The following is a 13880-nucleotide window of genomic DNA, read 5'->3' as shown; positions in this document are numbered from 1 at the left end:
ATTCTCTCTCTGTTCTCAGGTGGGGCCTACTGAAGACACCACCTTAATTATCAAGGCAGTGCACGCGAAGGGCAATTTCTGTATCCAGATCAACGCTCAGCATCGCTTGGACTATTGTGAGCCAAGTGAGTGGAGTTTTACTGCCGTTTTCTCCATCACTCCATTCAAGTAGTAGTGTCCTTCCTCGCAGCATCCCCGCAGAGGCGCTCATGAGAGCATGCTGGCCTGTATTAAAGTCCCTGACTTTGCTACTGTGTTGCTGGGCAACCTCAGACGAGTAACTTTAACCTTTCTGAGCTTCAGTTTTCTCTTCTGTGAAATGGGGATATTTTTCCTCTTTGTCCCACAGTGTTGGACATTGAAATGTGAATGTGAGAATATATGTCGCTTTATTTTTTTTAATTGTTATTAAAATCCAGAATATGCCTCCTTTCATTCAGTGGGCACAAATGAGAATCCTCTGGGATTTCAGTCCTGGTGTCTGTCCTCTGGAAGCTTAGATCTCAAGGACAAACAAGAGAAAGACACAACCAATTGCTGTTCTCCTGGCATTAGTACTGACCATGGGGGCTTGGGGAGGGGGCTTATGGCTGAGGGAGCTGGACTTGGAAGGTTTCTCTGAGGAGAATGTGGAGCAGCAAGGTCTTGAATCAGAGAATGTCCAAGGGCTTGTCTGCATTTCATTTATGTCCACCTCAAAGATATGTCCACCCTAAGCATCCATTTTGGTCAGTAGAAAAATGTCCCTCAAAGATGTCCTTACCATAATCCCCAGAATCTGCATACAAGACAAAAGGGACTCTGTAATGTGATTAAAATGAGGTACTTGGTACAGGCGATTGTTCTGGATTATTGAGTATTGTAATCACAAGGATTCCTATATAGGAAGACAGAACATCTTGTCGTAGATTGAATTTTATCCCCCCAAATACATATCAATGTGGATGGACTGGAATTTCCAGTGGTGCAGCAGCTAAGCAATGATGATGAGGTAATATAATAATAAAATAATGATGATCTCCTTTGACGAGATGATTGGCTCCTCAGTGTAAGAAGATTGAGTTGAGTTGCAGCCCCCTCACTCAGGTCACAGCCTTTTAAGAGGTGCTCCCTGGATATGGCCTGCATCATCTAATATTTAACAAGAGAATAAAGGAGAGGGAAGCAAACAGAAAAGGAAGGCCTACCAGAAAGAAGAGCTGGGAGCAGAATGCATCTTTGGACTAGGAGTCCCTGTGCTGAGAACCTTCTAGACCTAAGGGGAAGAGTGATGTCCTGTCTCATGAATCTGCAAGAAATGCTGAGCCTATAGATGTTTGAAAGAGACAAGGACGTCCCCTAGGGCTACTGGAGAGAAAAACCCTTCCCTTGAGTCAGTGCCCTGGATACAGCATGACTCAGAGCAGGAAATGTGAGCAAGGACTCAGAGCCGAGAACCATGTTAGAACCATAAGCCAAGGAAAGTAGGAACTCTCTAGACAGTAGAAAACACAAGGACATTTATCCACCGTGCAGCCACTAAAAGAATAAAGCTCCAGCTATCTACTTCAGACTTCTGACTCCTGAGTTACTAAGATCAAAGTTTTGTTTTCTGTGAAGCCACTACATTATTGGTGATTTGTTACAAAGGCAGTTGGCAGCTCATACACTGTGTAACACAGGACAATGTCCAGCACTTCCTGCATCTTGGCTTCATTTATTATGTAGAGTATTTAGTTGTTTTTATATTGTCAGTTGGTTGTGTGCCAATTTCAACTCAATATTCCATTTGACACAGATTTTCTTAGCTACAATTAATGTATTCATTAGCAATATCTTTTTAAATGATATAAATGGCTACTTTATACATGGATGTTGTTGGCTCCAATACACAGAAATGAAATAGTTCACTTTTTTGTAAAGAGATAATGGGGAAAATTTCCTGTAAGAAGGATCATCAGAATGTTCTTTAGAAAGAAGGGTCATGAGACTTCATCTCATGGATGTCTGGACATGTGATCAGGAAGGACCCTTGTCTAGAGAAAGACATTGTGCTTGGTTATGGAGAGGAAGACACTCAGTGAGGCAGAGCAATGCAGTCTGGGCAACGATGGTGTAGAAGAGCAACAGCTGTGAGGACGATGCAGGACCAGCCAGCACAGCACTGTGTTTTTCATAAAGTAATGAATTGCAACTGATTCAGCAGAACCTCAGACAAAAATTATTACAGAAGCCTATCTCCAGGTCTTTCTCCCTCAGAACAGTCAACCTTTATTTGGACCACTGTACTATTTACCATCTCCTGAAAAGATCCTAACAAGACCTGGTGGTATAATGCCACAGTGTGGAGCTGTTAATCAAAAGGTCAGTGGTTTGAAACCATTAGTGCCTCAGTGGGACAATGACAGGGCAGATTCCTACTAAAAATTTGCCCAGAGATACAAAGCTTCACCATTCTTGTCTCCAAGGAATACCCTGCTTGACCTTTCTTCAAAACATATTTGTTCTTTCGGCAATCCCTGGAATATTCAGGACTGTTAGGAGCCTGGCTAACTTGTAAAGCAATATTAACCCTGTACTGTAAGACCAGCAAGACTAACTCCATCTTGGCTAGGATATCTGCTTGGCAATAAACAACTCAAGGAAGTAGGATGTTAATGAATAAGAATGACCAAAGGTCTTAAACCTTAAAGAATGTAGTGTTCTTAATCAACTGAAACTCTTTGTTCCTTAGAGCACACAGTAAGGTATTCTGGAAAACATGTTTGTATTGTGCTGAGGTCTGTGAGAGTTAATGCTTGACCAGATAATCAACATCTTGGACAGAAAGAGATAATGCGATTGCTACAGCAGATGTGCTTCTAAAACCTATATAGGCTTTTTCTGAAAAATAAAAAATTGCTTTTTGCCATCAGCAATAGCCTCTCTGTGTCTTCATTTAATCCTTGACTCTTCTCTCTGCAGAACTGTTGGATTTAATGGGGCTGGACCCCATTACAGAACTCTTCTCCAACATCACAACACAAAAGCATCGATACTTCCATCATCTTTATTCATTGTTAGATTTTCATATGCATGGCAAATAATGAAAAAGATAAAGGTTTAATCAAGTGCACCCCAGTCTTTAAACTGGCTTCGTTGCCCCTTTACTCCTTGTGCTGTATCACAAGATGACATCAAAGGCCTCTGATATCGTCTTTTCCCAGTGTGGCATGGCTTTTGATTTCTTGACTGTTGGTACAAAGGGAGTTGATTTTATTTCATTCACTTTAAAAACAATACAGTCTAAAGAGGAGATGTCTGATAAATTAGAAGGGGGAAAAAACCTCTTCAGATGAAGGTGATAGTGAACCTGATTCAAAAGAGGATGAATTTCCTCAACCTCCAACTCCAGAGGAATTGAGAAATATCTTTCAAGAGAACCATCATTTTGAAGAACAATGACAACTAGTTTTAGAACTTTCTAGTAAAATAGACAAATTAGGTTTTCATGATGAAATCTATTACCAAAAGAGAAACACAGCTTCATCAGCAGGAATAGTTCCAGATACTATATTATTTAATTATATTAGTTATGCTCCATTGGGAGTAATGACTTTTAAGACGTTTTTAACAGTTATGTCTATGGCCTTGAAAGAAGCAAAACAAGATGATTTATCTAATTTGAGAAAGGGGCTTGTATATTTCCTGTCACAATTCAGGATATACCTTCTGAACAATATTTTCTCCGTTGGTATCAATTATATCATCATCATCATCCTTATCTTTATAAGATTATTAAAGAATTGAAACAACCCATAATTTCTTATGGCATCCATTCTACCAATGTAAGGGAAATATTGCAGGGAATAGGTACAGATTTTAGATTAATTCCTTATGATTGGGAGTCCATGGTCAAGACAGTTTTGGAATCTGGGGCATGTTTACAGTTTGGAATTTGTTGGGCTGATGAAGCTACAAATATGGAAAGCTTAAATTTATTTAGAAATCCTCCTCTTAATGTTCCTGCTGATCAATTTCTGGGGAGAGGTCAAGGTCTTGGAGTGCGAGCTCAGTTACAATATGATGATGCTGTGATGTGCGAGTAAGACTTTGCTGTATTTAAGTATGGGATAAAGTAAAAATTTCAGGAAAGGGAGATAATTTCCTTTATCAGAACAACTAAATCTGAAAATGAAAAATATACTGATTTTCTATCCAGATTAATGGATGCTATTATCGAGAAATATCTGAACCTGAGTTTCCTGAGTTGTTGGGGTTTTGTTTTTTTTTTAAACTTTAGCATACAAAAATGCTCATTCAGAATGTTAAAAGGCTATTAGAACTTTTAAAGTTCAGAATGTTCCCTTAGATGAAAATATACGTGCTTGTGACATTGGAACTAGTTTTTCTCAAGCCAATTTATTAGCAGCCACTTTAAAAAGAACTTTAAATTTGTTGCAAATCAAATGTTACATTTGAGTAAAATTAGGACATTTCTAAAGAGATTGCCTTAAAGAGAAAAGGGAGAATGAGAATGTAAAGGAGAGAGTCACGTCTTCAGGGCTTTGTAGAAAATGTGGAAAGTATCATTGAACTAAGGAATGTGGATCTTTGTTTGGTAAGTGGGGAGCAACATTACAATTCTTGCTTTATCAACTTACTGGGACAATCGTGCTAATGGGTACCCATGGTGGACAGTGTTGGCTGGAGCTTCCCAACTAAAACAAGCCTAGAAGCAGGAGCGGCACACACTTCGGAAATGGCTTGCTTCTGGAAACTCTATTTACGAACAGTGCTCAGGCCGTTTGTTCATAGGGTCGCTATGAGTCATCTATGACTCAATGGCACCACCACCAACAACAACATATCAACTTAGGAAAAATATACGATACTAAATAGGAATTACATTCCAGGAAAAGGATTAAGAAAAAAGAAATGGAGTATTGTTAGTAGTCAAAAATGTAAATTTAATCTTTCAAGAAGAGGATTAGGATATTAGGAGCAATCTATGCTGATCAGGTAACTGAAGGCTTGACATTGCATCTGCAAGCTTGGATCTGCTGGGGGAGAGGGATGGGTATGAGGTTGGAACTTCTAGGGAACAGGTTTTTTGAAAATCATAGCTGAGCATGCCAAAGTTCCCCCTTGGGCTAAGTCACTGTCATGTATCATGGTCACTTCCCATTGTTATATGTCATCTACTTGCCTGTGACTCATAGCAACCTATGTATACAAGAGTCCTAAACCCTGCTCTATCCTGTGACAATCTGATTGTCTCTGACACTCCTTTCCCCACTATCCCAGTTATTGAATCAATCTATCTCATTGAGGGTCTTCTTCTTTTCCTCTGTCCCTCCACCCTCCCAAGCATGACATCCCTCTCCAAGAACTGGTTCCTCCTTTGAACATGTCCAAAGTACGGCAGACGAAGCCCCAGAATCCTTGCCTCCAAGGAGCAGCCCAGTTTGACCCTTTCTAAGATGAGTCTATTTGTTCTCCTAGCAGTCCATGGTATATCCAATACTCTTCTCTAGCACCACAGCTCAAAGACATCAATTTTCTATCATCTATAGACAGTGCACAGCTTTCTGATGCATAGCAAGTAATTGCAAAGATGATGGGCTACACAGAGGGGAAAGGGGGTCATGGGACATAGGGTCATGAGTGTCTCCCTGAAAGAGCCAGAGGGTATGAGAAGAGCACAGCGCCTTACAGCCCAGGAGCAGAAATGAGATGAAGAGCACGTAGCTCAGTCCCATGGGGTTTCTAGATCCACAACATCAGCAAGAGCTTTGTCTATTCATTGCTGACTCAAAGCTGTGGTACTGAGAATGAAATTTATTAGGGAAATAAGTTTGAGAGTAAATAAGACAAAGAATATCACCCAAAGCAAGTCCAGATTTCAGCCCAAATTTCAAGGCAAAACACTCAGTTAGTTCAGGCTCTGATTTCAGTTCAACAGTCAAATCCAAATCATCCTGCAAGGTTTACCTCAGAGCAGTTATAAATCAGCTTCTCCTTCATCCATCTGGTAAGAACAGAAACAACATTTAACCTTGTTCTTTATCTCAGGGACCCCTGATTATACCTTGCCACAGTTTCTCTCACAGCAATGCCACAGTCAGTGTCTCACTGTCACTATCTTCTTGTTCCAGGATCCCTCAAGTCTTGCTACCACAAGTCTTGCCCTTGTCAAGACTTGATGAGCAATGTGGGAAGTACTCTTACTCTTATCCTAGTCCCACAGCTGATTGTGATTTACAAGACCATGTGTCTGCAGTTAAGGTAGCTGGAGACCAGAGAGGCAGAGCTCTCATGGCCAAAAAAAAGTAAACTTAGAGGCTAGCACCACTGTCACCTATAGGGATGGCATCAACTCTCTGGAGCCCTGGCTCAGTGTGCCTGCTGGGGTCCACTCAGACTCAAGCGTGCCCTGTCACTGCCGAGGGATTTGCCTCTGAATAAGTTACCCCTCAATAAACTACCATATCAGGTAAGCTTTGGTAGCCTAGTGGCAAGAAGTTGTATTGCAATCCCAGAGGTGCACGGTTCAAATCCACCAGATGCTCTGTTGGAGAAGGAGGAACAATCTCCTCCTGTACCAGTCAGATCTTATATGATGGTACACACACACACACACACACACACACACACACACACACACACACTAATTAAATAAAACAACAACAACAACAACTCCCACATCAGTATCTCAGCATCCCCCGGCTCTTTCCTCAATCTCTTAGCACCTTAAGACAAATATCAAGTTATTAGTTCATGACAGACATGTGTTCATCCCAGTACTCTCAGAGCTCTGATGTGAGCACAGACTTGCATGTGCCCAGGCAATGCCTAAAAAACAGCAGGTGTCTAATCAACACAGGTGAAGAGATAAACTCATCCATACAATCATTCATCTGTAGGAGCTGTACTGCCAACACAAAGGAGCATGGTTTGAGTCGTCCAGCTGCACCTTGAGAAAAAGATTGGAAGCACTTCCTCTAGAGGGTTGGCTATGGGATGGTTCCAGCTCCGGAGTGCAAAACAACATACAAAATAGTGCAAGGCTCAGATCTGTTGTTCTTGGGGTCACTATGAATCATACTCAACTGGACTCACCTACCAGCAACAGTCTTTCAGATGTGACAGCCAGGCCTGTCTTGATGTGGATGTTCTGCTGAAACCTTTCCACCATGGGTGACCTCCTGGTGTTTGAGTCTGTTGGACAGCGTCCATTTTCACAGACACACACAAGCCACCACAGCAGGACACACTGACAGCCTCGTGGTGGACGTGAGGATGGAGCAGGATGGTGTATTCAATATTCTTCACCATCACTCCAGTTCAAAGGCACCGATTCTTTAGTTTTCCGTATTCATTGTCCAACTTGCACATGCATATGGGGCAGTTGAAGTCCCACAGCTTGTGTCTGGTGCACCTTACTCCTCAAAGTAACATCTTTGTGCTCTATCCCTTTAATCTGTCTCCTGCCTCTATGTGTTTACTTATTTTGGATATTTCACATGAATGGACTCAGAGCATGCCATCCGTCTTCTGTGTCTGGCTGTTTTCACTTGGCATCATGTCTCAGGCCCCAGCATATATCAGGACCTCATTTCTTTTCCTGGCCGAATAGCAAGCCTCTGTATAAATGAAGTGTGTTGTGTAAAACCACTCTCTAGTGAATGGACAGCAGGTTGTTTCCACCTGTTAGCCACCGTGACTCGTGCTCTTCTGAACAGACATATGCATGTGTCTGAGTTCTTTGCCAATTCTGAGCACACTCCTGGGAGTAGAATTACTTTGAGGATGTTATCGGGAGGGGTCAGGCCCTGGATGAAGTAAAATCAGTAGTGAGAGTGGAGTTGCTCAGACAGATGGGTCGACAAGGTGACTGTCAGGATGCGGGCACAGAGCAGGGTCTAAAGAGGACGCAGACCTGGACAGGGCCAGGGTCACAGCCAATCCCCCACAGTAACAGGAGAAAGAGAAAGAGCTGCAGTGATGTGGACAACACCATGACTGAGCAGTGAGTTCAAGCACAGCAATGCCGGGGAAGGCAGCACAGAGGGCACACACAAGGTCATGATGAGTCGACACAGATGCGGTGGCACCAAGAATTGCAACAAAGTGAGCGTCATGCTTCTGTGCAAACACACCACCTGCTGATGGGCCCTGGGCAGGTCCTCCTCCTGGCTCTCACAAACAGAGCTGCAGGGGACACTGATGTGTGGACGTGTGTTTTCATCTCCTGGGTGGACTGCTGGGGATGAAATAGATTACTTTCTTTATGCTACACATCAGTCACCCCAAAGTGCGAAACAAGCCCTGCTGACCCTCCACAGTTTGCATGTGATGTCCCATCTGCTGGGGAGGTCATACCCAGTACTACTCCAGGCCCTTTTCTGTCCTCCCTCTTGTACTCCTCACATGCAGGTAGTCGTCATATTTGCAGCACTTGTAGTGAACCTGGTATTTCAGTGGAAACTTATATTGATCGGGCCAAGACCCGAGAGGAAACCACTGCACCTCCAGTTCATTCTCAGAGATGGTGCTCACACGGAAAATCTACGGAGGGTCTGGATTGACTGATGGACAAGCAGAAGGCATGCATTCATTCATTCATTCAACCAACAAATATGTATTGATAACCCTTGCATGTTCAATGCTGACCCAGACCAGAAACAGAAGAAGACAGAAATCTGTCCTCCTGGAGCATCAAAGAGATGGCGAGAAACTGGAGAGGATACAGCATCTCACACAGAGCTGGCAGCAAAGTTTGGGAGTGGGTTGTCGTTTTAAAAGCAAATTACATTTTAAGATGTAATTTTTTTAAAAGCTGTCCCTCATCCTCCTTCCTAGCTCACAGTCACCCTCTGGCAGGCTGTAGGGACAGTGAGTCCCCCCTACTCATCCAAAAATTACCCTTTTGTAGGAAACAATTCAGAATATTACGTTCATTCACCAGGTTGTGCAAACATCCGCAGTCAAATTCTAGAACATTCTCATCAGCCCCAGAGGAAATGCAGACCCTCCAGCAGCCACTGCCCACTCTCCATTGCCCTAAGCCCCAGGCAGCCACTAATCGCTCTATGGGTTTGCCTGTTCTGGATTCTGTGAGGAACTGGACTCAGCACGTGGTCCTTTGTGACCAGCTGCTTCTACTTCTCCTCCTTGTTCATGGACCTGCCAGTTGCAGAGCTTCCGCCCTCTGCACGACTGAGTAACAGTCCACAGGGCAGCTGGACACATTGTGTTTCTCCATTGTTTGATGATGGACATTCAGGTTGTTTCTACACTTTTGGTTTTAGGAGTAATGTTGCTATGAATACTCAGGTACATACTTGTATGTGACTCTGTTTCAGCATTATATTACCATGTACAGTGAGTCAGTTCCTATTGACAACTACCCTTTAGGATAGAGGAGAACTGAAACAGGGTTTCCACGGCCAAGCAAGAATGCCACCTCAGAGACTAAGGTGCACACACCTAGCTGACAACAGTGTATTTTCAACTGCCGCATATGCATCAGAAAATCAGATAATAAGGGAAATCAAGGGAAATTTATGCCTTTGATTTGTGAGATTGGTGAAGAATATTGAATACACCATGGACTGCCAGACGGAACAGACAGATCTGTCTTGGAGGAAGTGAAGTCTGGGTGTGCCTTAGAGCAAAGATGTCAGGAGACTTCATCTCACAGACTTTGGGCATGTTATCAGCCAGGGCCAGTCCCTAGGAAAGGACAGCAACCTTGGAAAAAGAGCAGCTCAGCAAAGGGAGGAACCTCTTAGCGAGGTGGGTTGTAATGAATGGCGGATGACTGCGACAGTGGGGTGAAACACAGCGGCGGCTGTGGGGCTGGCTCAGGACCAGCCACCGTGTTTCTCAGTCGTACATGGAATCTCTGTGTTAAGGCTGACTCGCAAATAACAACTGATGATCTAAATTAGAGTCATTTTGTACAGGGAAGCTGCTGGTGTGTTTGAAATACTAACTATTGGGTTAGCAGCCAGGCCCTTGTGCCACTGCGCCTCCAGGGCTCCTTCGGTGTTGTATAGAAGTGTGTGCTCAGCCTTCTGAGTAACTGTCAACTCTTCCCTAAAGCTCTTGCACCATCTTACTTTCCCTCCAGCAGTGGATGAGGGGTTGCAAGTTTTAACAAGGTGGTTAGGGAAGCCCCCCTACCCCCATCCCAGAGGAGGTGGCACATGAGCAGATATACCTGCAGCAAGTTCAGGGGAAGCCATGTGATATCTGTGGGAAAGGCCTTCTGGGCAGTGGGACCAGCCTGTGCAGTCCCTGCTGCACTGTGCTGGACAAGTTAGAGGCAGAGGACGGAAGCCTGTGTGATTGGATTGGAGCGAAGAGAGAAGATAGCAGGGCGGGGGAGGGAGGGGGGGACAGAGCAGGGTGAGTGGGACTCCTGCTTAGGGCGAGGACTTGGCATTTCACCCAGGGGAGGTAGGTGCCTTGGAGGGCTGTGGGCAGAGACCTGGCCCAGATTCCCACGCTCACGGGCGCCCTCTGGCTGCCACAGGGAGAACAGCTTGTAGGGGCTGTGAGACCAGGGCTGGACCAAGTGGAGGAGGAGTGGGGATGAAGTGGGCAGAACTTGAATAGATTACAGAGAGGACAGGATTGGAGGACAGGTAGAGAAAGGAGAGAGGAACTGGAACCCCCTGGTAGCCTCCACCCCCACCCCACACTCACTGATTTCCTCAGGTACAAAGGGAAAGAGGGTGGTGGTGACACCCTCAAGGTGGATGGCCGTGACATTGAGCACGTGAGGCTTTCTTCCTTCCCTCCCTCCCTCCCTCCCTCCCTCCTTCCTTCCTTCCTTGAAACACTGGGGAGGGAAAGGCAAAGGGTCAGGAGAGACAGAGATGAGGGGGAGGAGAGAGACAGGGAGACATAGATACAGAGACAGCTATGTAATTGCTGATAAGTGCCTTAGAGTCAGCTCTGCATCATAACAGCCTGTGAATAATAGATGTGAACTCTGTCCTACGCTTTCTCATCATCCTTCACACACTTGACACCATTGCTGCAGATACTGCATCAGTCCATCCTTTCAGGTTTCTTCCTCTCTTTTGCTGACCCTCTACGTTTCCAAGCATGATGTTCCATCCCAAGGAATAGCCTCTCCTTAGAACATGTCCAAAATATGTGCAATGAAGAGGTACCATTTTTGCCCCCAATGAACACTCAGCCTGCCCCTTCTCCAAGACCTCTCTGTTTGTTCCTTAACAGTCCATGGGATGCTCTATTCTCCTGCACCACAGTCAATTGCAGCAATTCTCTTATCATCTTTATTCACTGTCCAGCTCTTAGATGCATAGAACTTGAGTGAGAAAATTGTGAAATGGATCAGGTGCATCTTAGTCTTTAAATTGACATCAGAGACTCCTCCTTCTTTTTCTAGTAGGAGCACAGCGTCCGGAGTAGGATAGTGGAAAATGCCCAAGATTGAGAGTCCAGTTAGGTGCCTTCATCTCTGACTCCAGCCAGGATCCAGTGCCCCCTACCCCTTCCCCCACACGTTTTCCCCTCTCTGACTCTGCCCTCCCCTGGTCCTGGAATCACAGCATCACATCCACCATAATGGAACATGATGGGCAGCCCTGGACCCTATGTAGGAAACCTCTCTGGAGATGTTACAGAAGTCCTCACTCTTCAGAAATTTAGTCAGATTGGACCCTGCAAAAGATATAAAGTGGTAGGTAACAGAGCCACCTGACAGCAGATGGGTCAACTGTTGTGTTGGGTTTTCTGTTTGCAGCATACAAGCAATGACCCATATGGCTTTGTGGAGTCTCATGAACACAGGGATGCAGCTGCTTCCTTAGCGGCTGTGAATGGGAGAAAAACTTTGGGGAAAGGAGGTCAAAGCAAACACGGCAACAACACCAAGTAGCAAAAAAAAAAAAAAAAAGATACTCTCAACCACTTCAATGTATTTGTTGGGAATCTGAGCCTAAAAATAATGACAGAAGATATCAAATCAGCATTTGGCCCCTTTGGTAAAATATTGGATTCCTGGGTAGTTAAAGACATGGCAACTGGGAAGTCCAAAGGCTATGGTTTTCTATCTTTTTATAATAAACTGGATACAGAGAATGCCATCATGCACATAGGAGGCCAGTGACTGGGTGGCCCACAGATGCACACTAACTGGGCCACTCGGAAACCTCCTGCCCCAAAGAGCATGCAAGAGAACAGCACTAAACAGTCGTGGTTTGAAGTTGTAGTAAACCACTCAAATCCAAAAGGTTGGACTGTCTACTGTGGAGGAATTGCTGCTGGGCTAACAAATCAGCTTATAAGAAAACATTCTCACCATTTGGACAATTCATATCCCAGTGATTCCTGGAAATTTGTTTTATGCCAGTGCCTTCAATGCAGCTTAAACTTCTTCCTTCATCACTATTGGTTCTTTCATCATATGCTGTTTTCTTAAATGTATTAGTGTAACCCATTTATTTTTGTGTACAGTGACCCCATGTATTCCTTCCACCTTCTTTTGATGCCTCCTGGACCATTCAAGGTTTTTCCGATAGCGTCTCTCAGAACTGCAACTCAAAACAGCCATGGAGATACAAACAGACACCAATCAGAGACACGGGAGAGCCATAAGGACAGTCACAAAGAGGAGAGTCAGACATGGATATAGAGGACAGCAATGGAGAGACTGTAATATAGAGATACAGAGAAATATACTGCTAGATCGACAGATATAGAGGGAGAAAGATGCAGTGACAGGGTAGAGACAGAGAGAGTCAGACACATCAGATAGAGAGATGGAGATATAGGGGGAGGAGAGAGTCGGAGACACAGGGCAGATCACAAGGACACACTCAGAGAATAATAGATGCAGCCCGGGCTGCATCTATTATTACTCAGACAGGCTGACAGAAATTTCCAGGGACACAACCAAACCATGACACTATCTTTCTGGAAAAGGCTGATATTTTATTTGTCTTTTTTCACTGTCAGTTTGCCAGCAACTTGACAGCGACAACCTGATGGGAGTAAGCACGATGGAGACACACTACTCTGGGAGATGATCAGAGAGTCAACCCAGGTTTATTTTATTGGGATAAGCACTGCACTTATATACACAGGAAAACAGGATAGGGTGGGATTACAGATGTGGGACATGAGGATTGGTCAGGAGAACCTCAGCCTCGTGTGGATCACTCCCAGTTCAACAGATGCGGCAGCCATTTTCCCAGGTGGCAATCTTTTTCAAACCTGTATAGCCTAACACAGCCTTTTTCAAAACTGTATAGCCTCTACCCCATATTCAAGGCCACTGGGAGGCTTGCAACTGTCTAGAGCTCAGGAGACCCATCCTGGCCAAAGGCAATCCCTTCATCCCCAACATTCCGCAACAACTCCTCACTTTTTCTTTTAAATGAGCCCAAAGAGGGGAAAGTGTCTGGTATCTCTTGGGAGGAGGACAAGCCAATGATGGTAGGAGTCGAAAGATTATTCAGTGCAGCTGCTGGGCAATCTGTCTTGTGAAGAGGTCTGCGGCTGCTCTTTTAATTACAACTGGGGAGATAAAAGAAGGTTAGAATTGCCACAACTTGATTTCTGGTTTCAATTGGGAGATCAATATATGATAGTGAGGAAAGCAATGTACATGTAGGAAATGCAGATGAAGAAACAAAAGTTACAAAACCTGATTAGCTTGTCCTAATGCAGCACCATTGATGGTCAAAGCAGGCATAAGTAACGCTATAAACACAGGACCGCTGGGTGTACCACTCCCAGCGTTAAGGCCAAGAGCCTGTTGGTTGAGTGCCTACAGCCTGCCCCAGATCTCAGGTGTCTGTGGCATCTGGGGGTTTGGCATCCGTTCCCCTGCCTCCTCTCTTGTCGTGGATGCTCAATCGATACATCTTCTCAGTAGG

The 13880-nt window shown here is 44.4% G+C and overlaps 1 pseudogene; it reads left to right on the top strand.

Moving 5' to 3' along the window:
* Positions 1–11565: 11565 nt before the first annotated feature.
* On the top strand, positions 11566–12327 carry LOC102863774 (annotated as a pseudogene).
* Positions 12328–13880: the final 1553 nt, after the last annotated feature.

The sequence above is a fragment of the Elephantulus edwardii genome, unplaced genomic scaffold, assembly GCF_000299155.1.
Source record: "Elephantulus edwardii isolate Elephantulus edwardi_28Jun2011 unplaced genomic scaffold, EleEdw1.0 scaffold00374, whole genome shotgun sequence".
Taxonomy (NCBI): Eukaryota; Metazoa; Chordata; class Mammalia; order Macroscelidea; family Macroscelididae; genus Elephantulus; species Elephantulus edwardii.
The sequence above is the reverse complement of the archived record's forward strand: the minus strand, read 5'-3'. Positions and strand labels throughout refer to the sequence as shown.